The sequence below is a fragment of the Thalassophryne amazonica genome, chromosome 9 (genome assembly GCF_902500255.1).
Source record: "Thalassophryne amazonica chromosome 9, fThaAma1.1, whole genome shotgun sequence".
Lineage (NCBI taxonomy): Eukaryota > Metazoa > Chordata > Actinopteri > Batrachoidiformes > Batrachoididae > Thalassophryne > Thalassophryne amazonica.
In genome coordinates, this window is record NC_047111.1 from 62,021,868 (window position 1) to 62,031,154 (window position 9,287).

A 9,287-nucleotide genomic window follows, 5' to 3' on the forward strand; every position below is an offset into this window, starting at 1 on the left:
GAACATAAAGAAGGAATCATATCCTTAAACCTAGTTACAGCGCTTTCTGAAAGACTTCTAGTGTAATGAAACTTATTCCCCACTGCTGGGTAGTCCATCAGAGTAAATGTAAATGTTATTAAGAAATGATCAGACAGAAGGGAGTTTTCAGGGAATACTGTTAAGTCTTCAATTTCCATACCATAAGTCAGAACAAGATCTAAGATACGATTAAAGTGGTGGGTGGACTCATTTACATTTTGAGCAAAGCCAATTGAGTCTAATAATAGATTAAATGCAGTGTTGAGGCTGTCATTCTCAGCATCTGTGTGGATGTTAAAATCACCCACTATAATTATCTTATCTGAGCTAAGCACTAAGTCAGACAAAAGGTCTGAAAATTCACAGAGAAACTCACAGTAACGACCAGGTGGACGATAGATAATAACAAATAAAACTGGTTTTTGGGACTTCCAATTTGGATGGACAAGACTAAGAGTCAAGCTTTCAAATGAATTAAAGCTCTGTCTGGGTTTTTGATTAATTAATAAGCTGGAATGGAAGATTGCTGCTAATCCTCCGCCTCGGCCCGTGCTACGAGCATTCTGGCAGTTAGTGTGACTCGGGGGTGTTGACTCATTTAAACTAACATATTCATCCTGCTGTAACCAGGTTTCTGTAAGGCAGAATAAATCAATATGTTGATCAATTATTATATCATTTACCAACAGGGACTTAGAAGAGAGAGACCTAATGTTTAATAGACCACATTTAACTGTTTTAGTCTGTGGTGCAGTTGAAGGTGCTATATTATTTTTTCTTTTTGAATTTTTATGCTTAAATAGATTTTTGCTGGTTACTGGTGGTCTGGGAGCAGGCACCGTCTCTACGGGGATGGGGTAATGAGGGGATGGCAGGGGGAGAGAAGCTGCAGAGAGGTGTGTAAGACTACAACTCTGCTTCCTGGTCCCAACCCTGGATAGTCATGGTTTGGAGGATTTAAGAAAATTGGCCAGATTTCTAGAAATGAAAGCTGCTCCATCCAAAGTGGGATGGATGCCGTCTCTCCTAACAAGACCAGGTTTTCCCCAGAAGCTTTGCCAATTATCTATGAAGCCCACCTCATTTTTTTGGACACCACTCAGACAGCCAGCAATTCAAGGAGAACATGCGGCTAAACATGTCACTCCCGGTCCGATTGGGGACCGGGAGTGACACGACCAAAAGTACGACTCCCCGGCTCACTAACAAAGTCCTGTCAGAAGAAATGCCTGCAGACATTAAACACAGCTCTACTCAGGACCTGATATGATCCACACCTACTGGCTGAAGAAGCTAACAGCTCTCCATGTGCCCTTGGCAGTACAAATGGGTGGGCTACTGTTACGTGCTCGGCACATGATTCCTTGCAATTCTTATTTTTGCATTATTATTATTATTTTTCCCCTGTTTATTTTTCAGGTTATAACTATGTTTGTTGTTGTATCTTTTTGTCTACTGAGTCTTGTGGGGTTTTTTTTTTTTGTTTGTTTGTTTTTGGACCATTATATTTTGTTGGAGTTTTTTTGGTTTTGTGGACCGCCCTCTCTGCCAGCCTATAAATAGGCTTGTCTGCGGGTGTGGCTCTCTCTCTCTCTAACCTTCTCTATCTCACTTTTTGCCAGGGTCTGAGCAGTGGCTCGTCAGCACGCACAGCTGTCAGGATGCAGGCCGAAAGCCTTAGGCCTGAGCCTGTCCTGTGTGGGTAGTTTTTAGTAGTTTTACTTTTGGATTTTTCTTCTGTTTTGGGCCTGGTGGGATCGGCTGACTTGTTTTTGCTTTTCTTTTGATTGGGTTTAGGGTTTTTTTTTTTTTGTTAGCCTGGTGTTTGCAGCGGCTTCTACAGCTCTGTATCGGGTTGGGCCACTGCTCTGCACCTGTTGTTTCTGTTTAGCCGGCCTTCCAGGCCCCAATTTTCTTCTGTAACTTTTGGATTCTTTTTGGGACACGAGGAGGTAAGGGTTCTTTTGTGTAACCAAGCAGTTTAACTAAATGAAATACATCAAGAAGAACGACGAATCATTTAATAATTAATAAAAATTGACTATTTGACCCCTTCCTTCGTGGTCTGTGTCTCAATAAATATGTTGTGTCCCTTTGGGTTATAATTATAGAATTAGCGCATTACTTTAAAAGATACGTATGTGCGATATTTTCACTTTGTAAAAATGACAGAATTGCTGTTATTGTTGGTAAACTGTGCAGAATTAGTTTTGTTTACAAATGAAACAAAGAGTGACAGGTGCTTTGTGTTTGATCTCTTGTGCCACTGTCTCTGTTGTTGTATGTTCAAAGTAAATGACACTTTTTTTGGCAGCAGCACGCCAGTAGCTGACAGTGTGCTGAGTCAATACAAAAAAACAGCAGTTAGCTGTAACTTCCACCAAATTTTTTAGTGGTTTATCAGTTTGGTGTTATAAAAGTTAACCTTTCAGTTTGCAGATTCGCAGCTATCAAAGCTAACTTTTCAGTTAGCTGTGCCCACCACTGCCTATGACTCAATGCCTCACACATGGATACTGAAGTGTTTGGCACTATACAAGGCTAACAGTGCAATGATAACCTTCATCAGGAGCTCAATGGGACTGTGGAAGATATCACTGGAGGCCAACACCAAGGTAATCACACAAGTCACCATCAAGTGAGCAATATACCAAGGTGATGCACTGTCCCTGCTGCTGCTCTGCATAGGCCTTAGCCCCCTCAGCCAAGAGTGGCTACAGATATTGATTCAGGAGTGGAGTAACCATCAGCCACCTCCTGTACGTGGATGACAAGCTGTATGCCAAGAGTGAGCATAACATTGACTCACTGATCCACCTCATCAGGATCTACAGCAGGGGTGGCCAGGTTCGGTCCTCGAGAGCCACATTCCTGACACTCTTAGTTGTCTCCCTGCTCCAACACATCTGAATCCAATGAAAGACTCGTTAGCAGACTTTTAATGAGCCTTTCATTGGATTCAGGTGTGTTGGAGCAGGGAGACAACAAAGAGTGTCAGGAAGGTGGCTCTCGAGGACCGAACTTGGCCACCCCTGATCTACAGTGAGGATATCAGGATGCCATTCAATTGGATAAGTGTGGCCAAATAGTGGCAAAGAGAGGGAAGGTGATCCAGAGTGAGAGGTTGGAATTGCCAGAAGGCAGGATAGCAGACATACAGGACACCTACAAGTACCCGGGAATCCCACAAGCCAATGGGATCCATGAGGAAAATGCAAGAAGGTCAGCCACAACCAAATTCCTCCAGAAGGTAAGACAGGTGCTGAGAAGCCAGCTCAATGGTAGGAATAAGATCTGAGCCATCAATACATATGTCCCACCAGTCATCAGATACCCAGCTGGGATAATAAGTTGGCCACAGGAGGAGGTAGATGCCACTAATGTCAAGACATGAAAATTCCTCACAATGCACGGATGTTTCCACGCAAAGTCCAGTACCCTGAGGCTCTATGAGCAACAGAAGGAGGGAGGACGAGGATTAGTGAGTGTCAAAGCCACAATCCAGGATAAGAGGTGGAGCATCCATGAATATATCAGAAAGATGGCTCCCTGAGATCAACTGCTACAAGAATGCCTCAGACAGCTGAAGACAAAAGGTGACAAGGAGCAGAAAGAGGTGATATCATGGAAGACCAAACCCTTTCATGGGATGTACCAATCAACATAGAGGAAGTGGCTGACATCAAGAAGACCTACCAGTGGCTAGAAAAGGCCACCCTAAAGGACAGCACAGAGGCTCTGATCATGGCAGCACAAGAACAAGCCCTAAGCACCAGATCCATAGAGGCAGGCGTCAACCACAGCTGACAGAACCCAAGTTGCAGGCTGTGCAAATGTGCCCCAGAGACAGCCCAGCACATAGTAGCAGGATGCAAGATGGGACAGTGTACACATAACCAAGTCTTAGGAATCATGTACAGGAACATCTGTGCTGCATACAGATTAGAAGTCCCCAAGTCCTGATGGAAGAAACCACCAAAGGTGGTTAAGAACGATGGGGCTAAGGTCCTTTGGGACAGACAAGCAACCAGACATAGTGGTGGTTGACAAGGGAAAGAAGACCACAGTTGTGTTCAATGTGGCAATCCCAGCTGACAGCAACATCAGGAAGAAGAAGCACTAGAAAACTGAGAAGTACCAAGGTCTGAAGGAGCAAGTGGAGCAAATGTGGGAGGTAAAGTTTAAAATGGTGCTCGTGGTAAAAGACGATAGAAGCTGTAACCTCAAATTAGAAGACTGGGTCCAGCAGATTCCAGGCACAACATCAGAGGTCTTTGTCTAGAAGAGTGCAGTCCTAGGAACAGCTACTCTGCTGAACCCTCAAACTCCCGGGCCTCTGGTAGAGGACCTGAGCTTGAGAAACACACATACCACCCTTCCCAGAAGGGAGTGAGGGGGAGATTTTATAGATAGAGGTTAATATTTGGAGCAGTTTTGGTCAAAGGTCAAGGAAAACATGGTCTAAAAAACAAACCACATTTTATATACCTCAACCAAGAAGCTTAAATGGACCAAATATGATGGAATATTACTTGGGATAGATATCTAGAGAGATGCTGGACTAGTTTGGTCAAAAGTGAAAGCCAAGAACACATTGTCCGAAAAATCTTTTTTGCATATCTCAACAACCAAGAAGCCTAGCTAGATGATCTAAAGCAGATTTTGGAATAGTTTGTTCCAAAGTCAAAGGTGACGGTGAAAGTAAACATGATCTGAGAAAACACTGTTTTATCTCAACATCCAAGAAGCCTAGATGATCAAACTAGGTGGGAATATTACTGTATTTTCCAGAGTATAAATTGTGATTTTTTTTTTTCTTTTTTAGTCCTTTGAGAGGGGCTGCGACTTATAGTCTGGTGCGACCTATATAATGGGGGGGGGGGGGGGGGGGGGTGATCACAATTCATGACCAGGAATTTTCATTACAGTGGGAACCAGAAACACAAAATTAAACTACCTTTTTTGTTTTAAAATAGCAAGAAGTGGAAACTCCCTAATGGGGCTCAATTACATTCAGAATGTGTTTGAAACAGTGTCGGGTCACACTTAGAATGTTCTTTATACAAGCAATCTTGATGGCATGACAATATGGCGTGCTCAGCACGCAAGCAAGCTTGTGAAGAATTGCTTCGTTCAACTGCGAAATATCACCAAAGTTAAACAATTGGTGTCACAGAAAGAATTAGAGGAAATCATCCATGCCTTTGTCTCCACGCGGTTGGACTATTGCAACAGCCTGTTCACTTGCCTGGGTAAGAAGGAGCTAAATCGGTTGCAGTATGTCCAGAACTCTGCTGCGAGGCTTCTGACCCGCACCAACAGGAGAGCCCACATCACGCCTATCTTGGAATTCCTTCACTGGCTCCCTGTTGCCTCCAGAATGAATTTTAAAATCTTGGTCTTGACTTTCAGAGCACTACATGGTCAGGCTCCTGATTACATTGCTGACTTGATTCAGCCCTACACCTCAGCCCGCAGCCTCAGATCTTCAGGTCAGAATCTGTTGATGGTTCCTCGAACCTGCTTTAAAACTTGAGGAGACCGATCTTTTAAAGCCGTAGCACCTCGTCTCTGGAACGAACTCCCTCTGTCCCTGCGATCCCTGGACTCTGTTGAGATGTTCAAAAAGCAACTAAAGACTACTTTTTAAACAGGCTTTTCATGGCCAATAATGTTTAGTACTGAGTGTGTATTTTTACTGTATTTTTTATTGTTTTACCTTGTAAAGCGCTTTGTGACCCCTGTCTGCGAAAAGCGCTATATAAATAAAGTTTGTTTACTTACTTACTATATACTTTTAAGAATATTAAGAGAACTGGGGGTGAGTTTATTCATTTTAACAAATGTAATACAAAAGAGTTTTCAAATGTTCATTTTTAAAACGTTTCATTGCATTACATGTATACCTCATATGCATCATCTGTTCAGTGACTTAAAGAAGCAGGTAACTTGCAGTTTGCACTTCTAACAAAAACAATTAGCTCTTAGCTCCTGATTAATATAGCAATGTTTTGTGTTATGAATACAATATTAATGCACTGGGTTTTCAAACTTTAATTGTTGCTGTATACCTCACATATGATCATCTGTACAGTGGCTTAAAGAAGCCATATATACTCATATTTTTTCATTCACCATTAATTAGCTCCTTACCTGTGTTCCTTCACCTCTGTGTACCTTATATTATTATAAATAAAGCCATGATAAAATTCACTGTCTTTTTTTTTTTTTTTTTTTTTGCATGAAGTAGTAAAAGGGACTTTTACTACGGTGTAACTTATATATGTTTTTTTTTTCCTCTTAAAGAGGTGTTTTTGGACAGATGCAACTTATACTCTGGAAAATACAATACTTTGACTATCTACAAGTGATTAGATTTTAGAGTAGTTTGGTCAAAAGTCAAGGTCAAGGAAAACGTAGTTCAAAAAAACCTTTTTGTGTATCTCAACAATAAAGGAGCCTAGATTGATAACCTAAAGCACATACTGATCAGCAAAAAATTGTGTTTGACTGGTATGAATGACTAGATGGTTAAGTCATACATAGTCAAAAACACCATTCCAGAGATATGTGTATTTAACTTATACATTTATATCATTGAGTGTAGACAGCACAGGGTATCAATCAGCCCTTTCACTGTTATTAGTTGTTGGCTATTGGTCAAAATAATTGCAGAGTCAAGATTACATATACAGAAATGTGATGTGGTTTCACGTTCATCTGTGTGGTTATGTGACTTATTGTCTTCTTCCTGTCAGCCAAACCCAGTCCCTGACTGCAATCATTAACAAGATGTATTCAGTCACAGAACTGCTGCCCACTCAATGTTCTTTGCATCATTCTCTGTCAGCTGTTGACTGTTCTGTATCAAGCTCCAAGATCTGTTGTGTGGGCCGCTGAAGAGGAGGTACTGCTGGCCCACCACCACCAGAGGGCGCCCTGCCTGGAGTGCGGGCTCCAGGCACCAGAGGGCGCCGCCGCCTCACGGGAGCAGCCTCGGTGACAGCTGTCACCCATCACCTGAGACAGCTGACGGCAATCATCAGTGGGGTATATCAGCAGGACGGCATCTCCACCTCATTGCCGAGATATCGTTTTTACCGGAGAGGTAACGTATTGACGCTAACAGAGTGTATCTTTTTTGGATTGAGCTAGTTATTTGGATTACTGTTCCAACGAGAGGTGGAGGTAACTTTCCTGCTGTTCGGAGTCCTGGGTGCAAACGCGCCCCCATCTGACTGTACTTTGTTTCCTCGCCAGCAGTACCAGGTCCGACACGCGGAGGCAGTGGCCACCTGGGAGTTCGGGACTTGGCGGCTCCAGTATTCCCGGGGTCCTGTGGCGGAGGAAGCCCTGTGGTTCCGGTCTTACCTTGGAGAGGCGTCTCCTATCTTCGAGCCTGCCCACACGACACTTTTGTGAATTGACTGTTGTCCATTTCTGTGATTGGTTGTATTCGTTGTGCACATTCACAACAGTAAAACGTTGTTATTTGACTTTCTTCATTGTCCGTTCATTTGCGCCCCCTGTTGTGGGTCCGTGTTCCTACACTTTCCCAACAGGATATCTCGGCCAGCGTCATGGATCCCGAGGGGCGTCAACCGGCTGTTGAACGGCCAATGGAAGAACAAGGCGCACAGGCGTCCGCAGGAGGGGTAATCGGTGAGTTGCAGCGGATCCTCACCGCTTTCACGACTCGGTTAGATTTGATGACCGAGCAGAACGTCCTCCTGAACCGCAGGGTGGAGGCTCTCGCCGCGCAGGTGGAAGCCGCTGCGGCTCTCCCTCCCGTAGAACCTGTGCGTAACAACGACGTTCCACTGGTTGTCCAACGACCCCTCCCACCTTCCCCTGAAGCATACATAAGCCCCCCAGAGCCGTACGGAGGCTGTGTGGAGACGTGCGCGGATTTTCTTATGCAGTGTTCGCTCGTCTTCGCACAGCGTCCCGTCATGTACGCGACAGACGCTAGCAAAGTAGCTTATGTGATAAATCTGCTTCGTGGTGAGGCACGCGCTTGGGCTACAGCGCTCTGGGAGCAAAGTTCACGGCTCCTTCTGACATATGATGGGTTTGTGAGGGAGCTCAGAACGGTGTTCGATCACCCTAATAGAGGAGAGACCGCTTCAGCCGTGCTGCTGTCAATGAGACAGGGGCGCCGGAGCGCAGCTGCCTATGCAGTCGACTTCCGCATCGCGGCTGCGAGGTCCGGCTGGAATAGCGCTGCCCTCCGCGCCGCCTTCGTAAACGGACTGTCATTGGTCCTCAAGGAGCACCTGGTGGCTAAGGACGAACCGCGGGATTTAGATGGGCTTATCGATCTTGTTATACGTTTAGACAATCGGTTAAATGAGCGCCGTCGGGAACGAGACGAAGGGCGTGGCCAGGCACGCGTCGTCCCTCTCCCTTCCGGTTCCGACCGCGTTCCGCCCTCCCCACGCTCCACGGCCCCTGCGCTCCGTGCGGTTACAGCCCCCCCTGCTGACGAAGCTATGGACACGAGTAGGGCAACATTTAGGGCACCGGTCACACAAAGGAGGCTGGCCCGCGGGGCGTGTTTTGTTTGTGGCTCGATTGAGCATCAAGTAAGGGACTGCCCCGAGCGGTTAAACACCAACGCCCGCCCCTAGAAACTGGGCTAGGGGTGGGCCGAGACCTTCACGTGGGACACACCCACATCGCCACACGACTCCCAGTTACAATCCTTTATGAGGATTTAACCCTGAAGGCCCCAGCACTGGTGGACACGGGCTCAGAAGGGAATTTGCTAGACAGCAAATGGGCTAGGGAGATAGGGCTCCCTCTGGTGGCACTTACCTCGCCTGTGCAGGTACGGGCGCTAGATGGCTCCCTACTCCCTCCAATCACTCACAAGACACCACCAGTAACTCTGGTGGTGTCAGGGAATCACCGGGAGGAAATCGAGTTTTTCGTGACTCCGGCCACCTCCCGTGTGATTTTAGGTTTTCCCTGGATGTTGAAACACAATCCCCGGATCGATTGGCCGTCCGCGGTAGTGGTTCAGTGGAGCGAGACCTGCCATCGGGTATGTTTAGGTTCCTCGGTTCCTCCCGGTTCCCAGGCCAGGGAGGAGGTCAGAGCCCCGCCCAATCTAGGGACGGTGCCGGTGCAGTACCATGACCTTGCGGAGGTGTTCAGCAAGGATCTGGCACTCACCCTTCCCCCGCACCGCCCGTATGATTGTGCCATTGATTTGGTTCCAGGCGTTGAGTTCCCGTCCAGTAGGCTGTACAACCTCTCACGAC